This window comes from Maylandia zebra, linkage group LG6 (assembly GCF_041146795.1).
Source record: "Maylandia zebra isolate NMK-2024a linkage group LG6, Mzebra_GT3a, whole genome shotgun sequence".
In the NCBI taxonomy this organism is placed as follows: domain Eukaryota; kingdom Metazoa; phylum Chordata; class Actinopteri; order Cichliformes; family Cichlidae; genus Maylandia; species Maylandia zebra.
Window position 1 is genome coordinate 39,403,066 of NC_135172.1, and position 10,776 is coordinate 39,413,841.

The window sequence follows — 10,776 nt, forward strand, 5'->3', positions numbered from 1 at the left end:
TTTGGACTCCAATGGAAAAAGGCCTTTCCAAGGAGGTCTTCCTCTTGCAAGCATTTAAACCCAAAGTATTCAAACCAACACTGTGTCACCAATGTCGAGACCTGGACAGTACCTCTTACAAAGGGTATCTGCAAAATCTAAGACAGGAAGTTTTAATGTTGTGGCTGATGGTACATAATCAAAAGGTAAAGATTAAAGTATTATCTTTAAGTAAATCCTTGACAAAATGCATATTTAGCAGATTCCAAACAGTTCTGCTGGAAGTGAAACTATTACAGTATTAAAGCCACTTGGCAGCCGCAGCACTACCACCTGCACCTCATCTTCGTCTTTTTAGTGTCAGCAGTAAAAATAAATGTTCATTTTGCATGTAGTTCTATAAAAAAAGCACCTTGGGAAGCTCGATAAACAAGAGACGCAATTTGTTATGCTGAGTTTACAAAAACCTGCAGCCACTCCTCAGATAGCAACATAATCATTCATTTGGAGTCTCTCACCACCTGGCAAATATAAGTCCAATTTACACTATTGTTTGGCTCCGTTTTTAATTTTTACCAACTCCCAAAGAAAATGACTCTTTAGCTGCTCCACCAGCTGTCCTCCAGCTTGTTCCTAAATGAGCAGGGAGTGTATAGTTGGGTTTTGATGGAGATGATGCTCATTGCCAGCTCCATATTTATTCTTGGATTCTAGTCCAAGAATAAAATATGTAAGAGTAGCGCTGCTTGCTTCACAAGTTTAATTAAATTGTATTTAACTTATTTTTGGCATCCATGAAGCTCCTCCAGTATTTTCATTGACTGAAAAAAGGTGTTTTCAATGTTTAACCTTCAATTACACCCTCGCTTTAACCCAACTTTGTTCTGGCTGGCTCATCCTCACAAAAATAGTTTGAACAGCAGGTGTGTGGGGTGAGTGTCTTATGGCTAAAGAAGTATACCCCCTCATATAGAAAACACAGACATAGTACAGAAAACACAAAACTGCCTGAGCATTTGTCTCACAGGGATTACTTATACATACAGTGGCATCATTACTTAAAACTATGGCCATATTTAATATAAATTTCAACCCTTCTAAGAATATATCATTACCAGTGCTGGGTGTAACGAGTTCCAAAGTAATGCATTATTGTAATCTCATAACATTTTTCAGTAAATGTACTGTACTAAATTCAGTAATCGCATTACAGTTACAATTATGTTGCTGTTTGTGTTACAAGACCCACTGTGAATTACAGGCAGATAGAAAAGAAAAAACTTTTTTCCCCACACACGTGTGCTATAATATTGGTGCGGTCTGCAGCTTTTGGAATATGAACACTGGCTTTACTTTTATTGCATGAAAGGGCAACAGTGCAGTAGTAAAGTGCAAACTGTGTCCAGCACAGAAACATTTGCATCATAGTCAAAAGCAGCATCAGCTCTTTGCAAGCATCTGCACAGACAGCATGCTAACACAAAGCTAGCCAAGAACTGATAGCCAGGATAAAGCTAATTGTATACTGATCCCAGCCCAGCAGCCAGAGTCTGATCTTCAACAGGTAACAAAGGCACTTACGAGCAGCACTGTGGCCTCCTTTTTTCCATTTCATTCACTTTGCTTTATGCTGTTTGTTGTTGTTTTTGTTGTTGTTGTTGGGGGGGTCAAACATAAGCACTAAAAGAAGCGTGTATGTGTATGACCTGTGGACTGTAATGTGAGGTTTAAATAGTTTCTGATAATTGTGTGACAATCCATTTCATGTCTTGTTATGAAGTAACACAAATGCAATGTAACAAGAAGTGTAACAGATAACTTTTTCCAGCTAAATTAATAACTCCAACCCTGTGTATGACAAAAAGGCAAAGAATAATAGGTCCCCTTTAAATGCTTTTCACTGAAAACAGCTGCCTACTGTAGCCAAAAAATGCCACTATAAGATGAAAATAGTGAAGTTGTGCAGCATACAGTCCACCTATGATATATGGTTACCAAATAACAATGTGTTACAATTTCCAAGAATTTAAAACAGTAATTGATAATCCCATCGATGTCTGGCCTTTTAAAATGCCAAACATAAGGTTGAACCCATAGTACAATATAAAAAGATGGATGTAGCCACCTTGATGCTGGCTGATGATATTCTGTTGCGTTAAGCTGAGTATTTTGGCCATCTCCATCTTTATGTTTTGAAACTGGGTGGGAAAACTATTCATGTTCATATGGTAGCAAACCTCTCTTAGGTAAACCCTGCATTTATGTTTCTTCTGAGTAGTAATTGGCACTAATATTATACAAAATGAACATTATGTAAGATATGTTTATTCCTGTGGTTCTTTCTGGAACCAGAAGAGTTGCTGCCTGCTGGGTACAAGAAAGAAAAATAAAGATCTATCAATTTTCTTAAAACACGGGATCGTCACAGGAGTAAGACAGAGAGGCAGCTAACAATTCAGACTCACATCCACAGCCAGATTAAAATCAATGATTGATCTAAAAAGTCCTAAGACTCTTAGAGGAAACAGGAACCCACTTGGTGTAGGGTGACAGCTCTAACTACAGCTTCAACTGCCACCCTTATATATAATATACAGTACACATAAAAAACACTTCTGTTTAAAGAAAGCCAGCTCACACAGAGCGTCTGGGTCTTGGAAGGAATCCCTGCAGAAAATCTATGGCACAGCTTGCATGTGGTGACCCATAAACACTCCACTCTCCTTTTTTCTTTTAAAGCGTGCTTAATCTTCAGGGAGCAGGTGAATGTTAATATGGTTGATTAGGATTTTGCACAAAGAACAGATAGTAATCAGCTGAGGCAGATTTTCTGTGTCCAGTAAAAAGCTATTTTGTTTCACTTTTGTCTGATCTGTATCAGTGTTTAATTTGCTTCACTGTCCCCTCTTGCCTCCATCTGTCCCTGACGTCTGTTTGATTGAATTCACTGAAGCTTTGCTGGCATCATTATAGTCCTGCCGATGGTAGAACTTCTGAGAGTCACAGTTTTATTCTGTTCTCACATTTCTCCCACTTGCCTGACGTCATTGTTTCTTCCAGATATTACCTGTGATTATTTCACCTGTGTTTTTGTGTCTGCCTACATCTGCACATACATTTTCTTATTAACACTTCTCTCCAGGTGTTAAATCTTCTGGTCTTGTGAAAATGTTTTCACTCCTACTTCAGGATGTTGTGTCTGTTTCAGTTACATTGAAATAAGGCAGCCTTTAATAACTGCTCTCCTGTAATAGTAGTGCCAAATCAAATCTGCGTGGATCAAATCTGTAGTAATGACATTAGGAGGAAAGTAAATTGTAATGTTTTCAAACAGTAGCTTTATAAATTAATATGAGACTGCATTAATGGATGCACTCAAGAATGTAGGAATGTAACCTCTAACAAGGCTGTGAATCTGAGAAAATCTACCAAGGGTTGGATCAGACCAGTTCCAAAAAAATCTTTCACCAGCAAACAGGAAATGGGAAACTCAGACAAGCCACAGCAGCATGACAGGATAAACCAACAGACAATTAACCTCAATCCATATGTGAGGAGCAAGTAGGCTGACGTCAGTGATGTGACGCACAGAGACCAATGTGAATCTCTCAAATCCCAGCAGCTACCCATTGGAGGTCAAAATGAAAAAATAAGTCAACGAGATGAGTATCAGAATAATGGATTCTTAGCAGAAGTTATTCAGACTACAGTGAAATATTCAGAAGATGAAATCTTTCCACATTTGATGTGTGAACCAGATTCTGACTAATCAGGAAATTTTCTTGTTACTGAGCATCAGGAAATATTAATTACCCCCATTTTCCATCATCTATTTTACACCAGCAATTTCAAATGATAATGTGGCTGAAAAGTAATCCTTTTCGTCAGTGTGTGCCCCCATTCGACGGGTAATGGTGAAGAGGTTGATGAAAAACAAGCAGTGTGAGAGAGGGCGGCAGAACGTTCGGTTCAACAGTGAGAGAAGGAAGGAACAAAATTTTCAGTCCTGTAAAACGACAGAAAATAACGACAGGACCCCCCCACTGCCGTACCAATCCTGATGTTGGAGCTGATAGAAGGGCTGAAAGGCAAGGGGAGAGATTAACATGAGATGAAAGAACGTGGAAGATAAATCACTGAATAAGAGTAGTGACGTTAAAACTGAGAAGGGGGTGATTTTGACATCGTGGGAAAATATAAGTGACAAATAAAAGAGAGACTCAGGAAATAGCCACTACCACCAAGAGGAGCCAAGACAGTGTGTGAGAATAGAGCTCCTCCTTATTGAACTTGTGCATAAGCTGCACGGCAAATATTCCTCCGGAAATGCATTATGGTCATGTGGCATGTGCTGGAAGCACTCAGGGTGCTTCTAGTGAACTTTTAACATTAATCTTTAAAGCAAAGGTCATAATAGTACATGAAACTTTGTTACTATACTTAAGTAGAATTTTCAGGTGTCTGTACTTTACTTAAGTAGTTATTTTTCTGACACAGTTTACATCTGTACTTTCTACTCCTTGCATTTTCAAAATGGGCTCGTTACTTTTGGTTTGACACCTAAACAGCAATCCTGTTTGCGTGTCAATCCCATAAAAAGAGATGAAAGAGGAAAAACTGTGTGCACACTGTGTGGCAATGGGGGTGTAAAAGTGGGCACAACTTTATTATCTGGCACAACATCGGAACAACTGCAGGTGTCCATAAGTTGCAGTTTGTCACACAGTGTGTTGCTATAGCTAAAGGTCCAGCTGCTGTATTTCACAGAAAGAGATAATTTCACTCGGAGATGGAGAAAGATAAGAAACACAGGACAGGAGGGGAAGAAGAGAGGTTAGATTTAAAGGTAAGGACTGCTCAGGGCTGTTTCATAAACTGTCTGTACATGTGAGATTATGTTTTCTCATATTATGAAACCTGCTGCAAAACAAACCGAGGTAGACTGAGTTATTTAAAGGTTGCATGAAAAATCCTCTGCAGGTTAGTTTACTGTACTGTGATGGATTTAAAGTAAAGAACAGTCTGTGACTGGTGCACAGTGGCCATGGTTTCATGGTCAAAGTAAGGTACAGAAAGGGTAGCAGAGATGATTTTGAATTTAAGCTGATGATCACTGAATTTCACCTTCATACAAACTTTATACCATCAAGAAAAAAAGACAGCATAAACAGTATAGAGGATTGAAATCAGCCAGCCCAACTCATGAAACATCTGGTTGAATTCAGGTGTGTACGTCCACAAAGAGCAGCAGGTCAGATGATCACAGCATGTACACTAAGACAATCTACCAGAGTGCTCAATAGAAGTTGAGCCATTACAACTCATTTAGGGTTCCTCACCTGCCGAGTCCCACTTTTAAGTCACCCTCTACAGTGTAGGTTACAGAAAATAGAGCTATTTTTTTATTTTCCTTCTTTTTCTCCGCTCATGTTCTATTTAACTGATTCAAGCTCAGGGCATTTATTAGAATTCAAATTTAGACTGAAGTTTGTATTTCTATCTATTCATATTATTTTATTATTAATATTATACAGCACACGGTTCAGTTAGCTTTGCATAAAAATAGATGGTAGAAATTTTAAGTACATTTCAGAGCCTATAACTTTTCACTTTTATTTGAGTAAAGAAGTTGGAATATTGGAGTAAATAGTAAATAAGTAAATAAATATTTTTTAACACTAGTATCTGTACTTCCACTCCTGCTAGTTACCATCATATTCATAATTTCATTGGAAAAAGAGAAAGCTCTTTGTACAAACAGCTAACACTGCATTTAAAGGGATAATAATCAACATTTGGCAGCAGCACTCCAGTCCTCACACTGATGATGTGGGGTTCACACATCCTCCAACACTGACCAACAGGAGCTGATGTCTGTAGGATTATTAGCCGCTAAATTTAGTAAGCTAACAAACAGTGTGTGGCTCCCTATAACTCCTCTGCTTAGCAGTCTGTCCATGAACACACACACACACACATCAACACATTTTAAATCCAGCCCCAGTTCCAGAAAAGTTGGGCTGAATGCAATGATTTGCAGATCTCATAACCCCATATTTTTATATCTTATAAACACGAAATAAGAAAAGGTTTAAATGCTTAACCTGAGACCCGTGTTGGTCAAGTTACTTAAAAAAAGTAATCAGTAAGAAATTACCACTACCACCAAGAGTGGTAGTGGTAATTACTGATTACCTCCCCTGATTACCTCCCCAAAAAAGTAATCCCGTTACTTTACTGATTACTTATTTTCAACAGTAATTAATTACTTAGTTACTTAGTTACTTAGTTACTTTTTAAAAACACAATTTACAACCTGAACAGGTGATAAAGCGATAGATCTTTCAGCCTAATTCTACTTTTTCTGCATAATCCATCATACAAAACGTAATCAAACAGAAACGTCTCTTTTTAAAACTTGTTTTATTAGTTTTAATCTTTTAACTTTATGCATCAAGCAAAAATGCAACATTCTCTGACTGGAAGAAATTTGTTTAACATTTAAACCTATTTTCTGCACATTCCAGCACATAAAATAAAATATTTTTGTCTGTTTACACTCACTCTTTCAAATAGATGCAAGTGAAACACAGCAGAAAATAAATAAAATCAAAGACTCAGCGGTCCTGTTGTTCTATTTTCACCTGTAAAGCAGGACTGCGGTAGGCGGAGGTTTACCCTGGTGCAGGTGTGCCGCAGCGGTCAGTTGAAGAATCCGCGAGTTTCTCTGTGAATTTCCCATTACGTCGTTGCGCACTCGGTGCTTGTTTAGGGTTTTTTTTCGCTGTAAAAAGAAGTTTTCTTCCCACGCAGTGAACAGTGGACGCTAATGTTTTTGTCACTTTTTATGGAATCAAACTCAAAGTAAGGTCAGTACTTCCACGTTTTAAACGCTGCACGCTCATACTCTCTCCCGCACTCGATATATGATTCATTGTTGATCTGCACACAGCTGTTGCCACGAATGTTGCACTCGCTTACATCACTGTCATGAGACACTCTCTCAAGAAAATCACGGTTTTAGTAACACAGTAACGCAGCGTGCTTATGTGAAAGTAACAGTAATCTAATTACCGCTTTTGCAATAGTAATCCCTTACTTTACTCATTACTCGAAAAAAGTAATCTGATTACAGTAACGCGTTGCTGCCCATCTCTTCCTGAGACAACAATATGATGATAGCAACACTTCATGGAAAAGTTGGGCTGTGGCCATAGAGAGGAGTATCAGCCATCACACTCTTCCACTACAAAGCCACACTGTTTTAATTGATGCATTGTGCACTTTAGTAATGTCCTGCTGAAATCTGCAAGGCCTTTTCCGAGAAAAATGTAATCTAGATGGGATCATATTTTCCTGAAACCTGTAACATTGATGGCGCATTTCCAGATATGCAAGCTGCCAGTTTATTAGGCACTAATGAGGCACCCTCATCCCATCAGACATGCAGCCTTTTGAACTGAGTATTAATAACAAGTCCCCCTCCTCTTCAGTCTAGAGCAGGGGTGGGCAACTCCAGGCCTCGAGGGCCGGTGTCCTGCAGGTTTTAGATCTGTCCTTGATCCAACACAGCTGATTCAAATGTCTAAATGACCTCCTCAACATGTCTTGCAGTTCTCCAGAGGCCTGGTAATGAATTAATTATTGGATTCAGGTGTGCTGACCCAGAGTGATATCTAAAACCTGCAGGATACCGGGCCTCAAGGCCTGGAATTGCCCACCCCTGGTCTAGAGGATGTAGTATAGGAATTTCAGAATTTCTAATTCATTGGTATTTCTGGATCATGTTTATATGTCTTATTTACATACAGCTTATTCTTTGCATGAGAGATTTTAAACTTTGTGTATGGCATGGTGAACTGCGTTCAGAGACAGTGATTTCTGGGAGTGTTCCTGAGCCCATGCAATGATTTCCATTACAGATTCCATTACAGTGCCCTTCTAAAAATCACAAGCTGATTTTTGTGCTGATTTTTGGCCTTGTCCCTTGTGCACAGAGATTTCTTCAGATTTTCTGAATCTTTTGGTGATATTATGTACTGTAAATGAGGATGTATAATTCTTTACTATTTTACATTCATTATTACATACCTTATTCTGAAATAGTTCCACAATTAGTGGAAATATTTTCTTGCAGATTGGTGAACCTTGGCATATCTTTCCTTCGGATAAACTGCATCTCTGATCTTTTTATACTCGGTCATTTTACTAACCTGTTGCCAGTAAAGTTGTGAATAAAATATGGCTTTGTGAGATTTATATATATATGTCAGATGTCAGATGTCTATTCATATTAATGTACAGAATTCACCTGCTTGCTGCTACTACTGCATATTCACCCATTGTATATATTCTATATATATATATATATATATATATATATATATATATATATATATATAAAGTTCTTCCTCTACCCCCCCCCCCCCATTTTTGCACATGTCGAGGAGCGTGTAAGGCTACATTTCACTGTGTGTTATACTTGTATAACTATGCATGTGACAAATAAAGAACCTTGAACCTTATATATTATTATGCTTATTATACTCATGAAACTGGCCACTTTCATGAGTAATCACATATAAGTTTTTACTATTTCTTTTCCATATGGGATTGTTCAAGTGCAGTGGAGCCTCCAAACACTAACTGGCACTGCAACTGTTGAACAACTTTAACTATCCAATAGCCCAGTGTAACACAGTAAGGGGAATTGTTGAAAAGAATATATCAATGGGCCAATAGGCTCGACTATAGGAGCACAGGGGTGTGTTCAAATGAGACACAGAGACAAGAATGTAACTCAAAAGAACCAGCCAACTTTAGTGACATAAACCATAAGGTTGACAAGCACAGGTTAAAGACACTTTACAATGGTAGAAAGGAAACTTACAAAAATTAAAAGAAAAGTAAAACACAAACTACTAAAGCAATGACTTGGCCAAGTGTTATTTTTGGTTTTCAATGTTTGGGTTTCAATGCTCGGGTGCACCCTAGTAACCTGACTCCTTAACTCTTATAGAAACAGATTACACAAATCCAATGTACATTCAAATGAAAATTTCACACTCTTTTCACATGTGGAGAATGCTCTACACAACAGCTCATTATTTAAAGTCCCAAATAAAAAATGTCCAAGGGGTAAAGTCCAAAAAATTCCCAGGGTGTGAAAGAAAATAGGGATGAAAGAATGTCAGTCAGTGGTCTTATGTATAACCAGCTGTGCGTGAAAGTGTGAGTGATACAGTCCTACCACACCGCAAGGTGCAGCAGATCATCAAGTGGAAAAGAAGCGAATCTCAGTCTCTCTAAGTCCAGGTGGGAAGGCTCGCCATCTATTTCACTGGAGGAATCCTATTTCACTGGAGGAATCCACCTCAGGAACAATTCAGCATACAAAAAAAACCTGACCTGTCAACAGACAGGATCAGAAGAGCAATTCAAATATTAATTATGCTGTTCTAGCTATAATTCACAACTTAGGATTTTGTTTAAATCACATTCAACATAAATTTGCAATAAAAATACTCAATTTTGCAAAAATAAAACATCTCTCTTACACAAACTATGCATTAAACCAAGTAAAGTCAGTGCATATGCATATATGTCGCATATGCGACAATTATTAATCAAACAATTGAGATTAATTCAGTTTCTCAACGATAAAATGTGAAACAGACATGAACTAACTGAGACATACAACATGTGCTCACCGACCTCAGCGCATCACGGCCGAAGACAATGGCATAGTGTCTCTCGGTCGGAAAATGCAGGGCTCTTGCTTCTGGAAGCAGATTGAGATGAACTTCCAGGCAGTTGATAGCAACCAGAGCTAACAAAGGCTAACAGTTTACCTCCACGTGGTACTTTCTAAAGTCACCAGAAAAATGCAGCATTTGCCTGTTTACTCACTGCGGCTACTTCTAACATGAAAGTTAGCTGATAACCAGTGAACTTATGTGCAACACAGTTGGTTGCAACTTATATCTAATACTTTTTTTTCAGCTCAAAAGCTTCAGTCTCTCTTTTCTCCTGCCAGCACGCGACTACCTCCACACATAGCGGCAAACACAGAGCACGTAGGTGGGACATACAGCGGCAGACTGCTCTCCCATTGGTCAAAACATACTGGGACCTGTGCATTTCGATTGGTTGGGCAGGCTGTCCATCTCTCCTCATATCAGTCCTTAAAGTGGTACCCCCATTTTATGTGGGTTACACCAGCTTCTGTCTCTTACAGCACTGTCATCTGAACTTGTTCATTACTTAGACTGATCGTAGTTTAGTTTGCCCTTGTGTTTAGAAGTGCTTGTGGGTGTGAATGAGTGAATGAGGCATGTTGTATACAGCGCTTTGAGTACTCCGGGAGAGTAGAAAAGCGCTATCAGAATCAGTCCATTTATCATTTTACCACCAACATAAACATTGATATTCATCTGGCAGCATAATGTAAAGGCTGGATAAAATGACAGTCTCCACATCACCTGTTGGTTCAAACCAACATGTCAGTATTCTTATGAAGTACAATCCAGAAGTTCTACAGTTCTCCCTAATAAAAATCCAATATCATACCCAAACAGAATTTGCCTTCAACATTGCCACGTTGTGTACCGATGTAATACATCTGTCTTTTTGCTCACTACTTACGTGTGTCAACATGGGCTTGAAACTTGACAGATCAAACTGGTGCAATATAACCCAAAACAACTTTTAAAGTGTTAGAGTGTAAAGTTTTCAGGCCTGAAGGCAGTGCATCAGGTCAGAACTGCAAACAGAAAGTTGTCCCTAATGATCAGACTG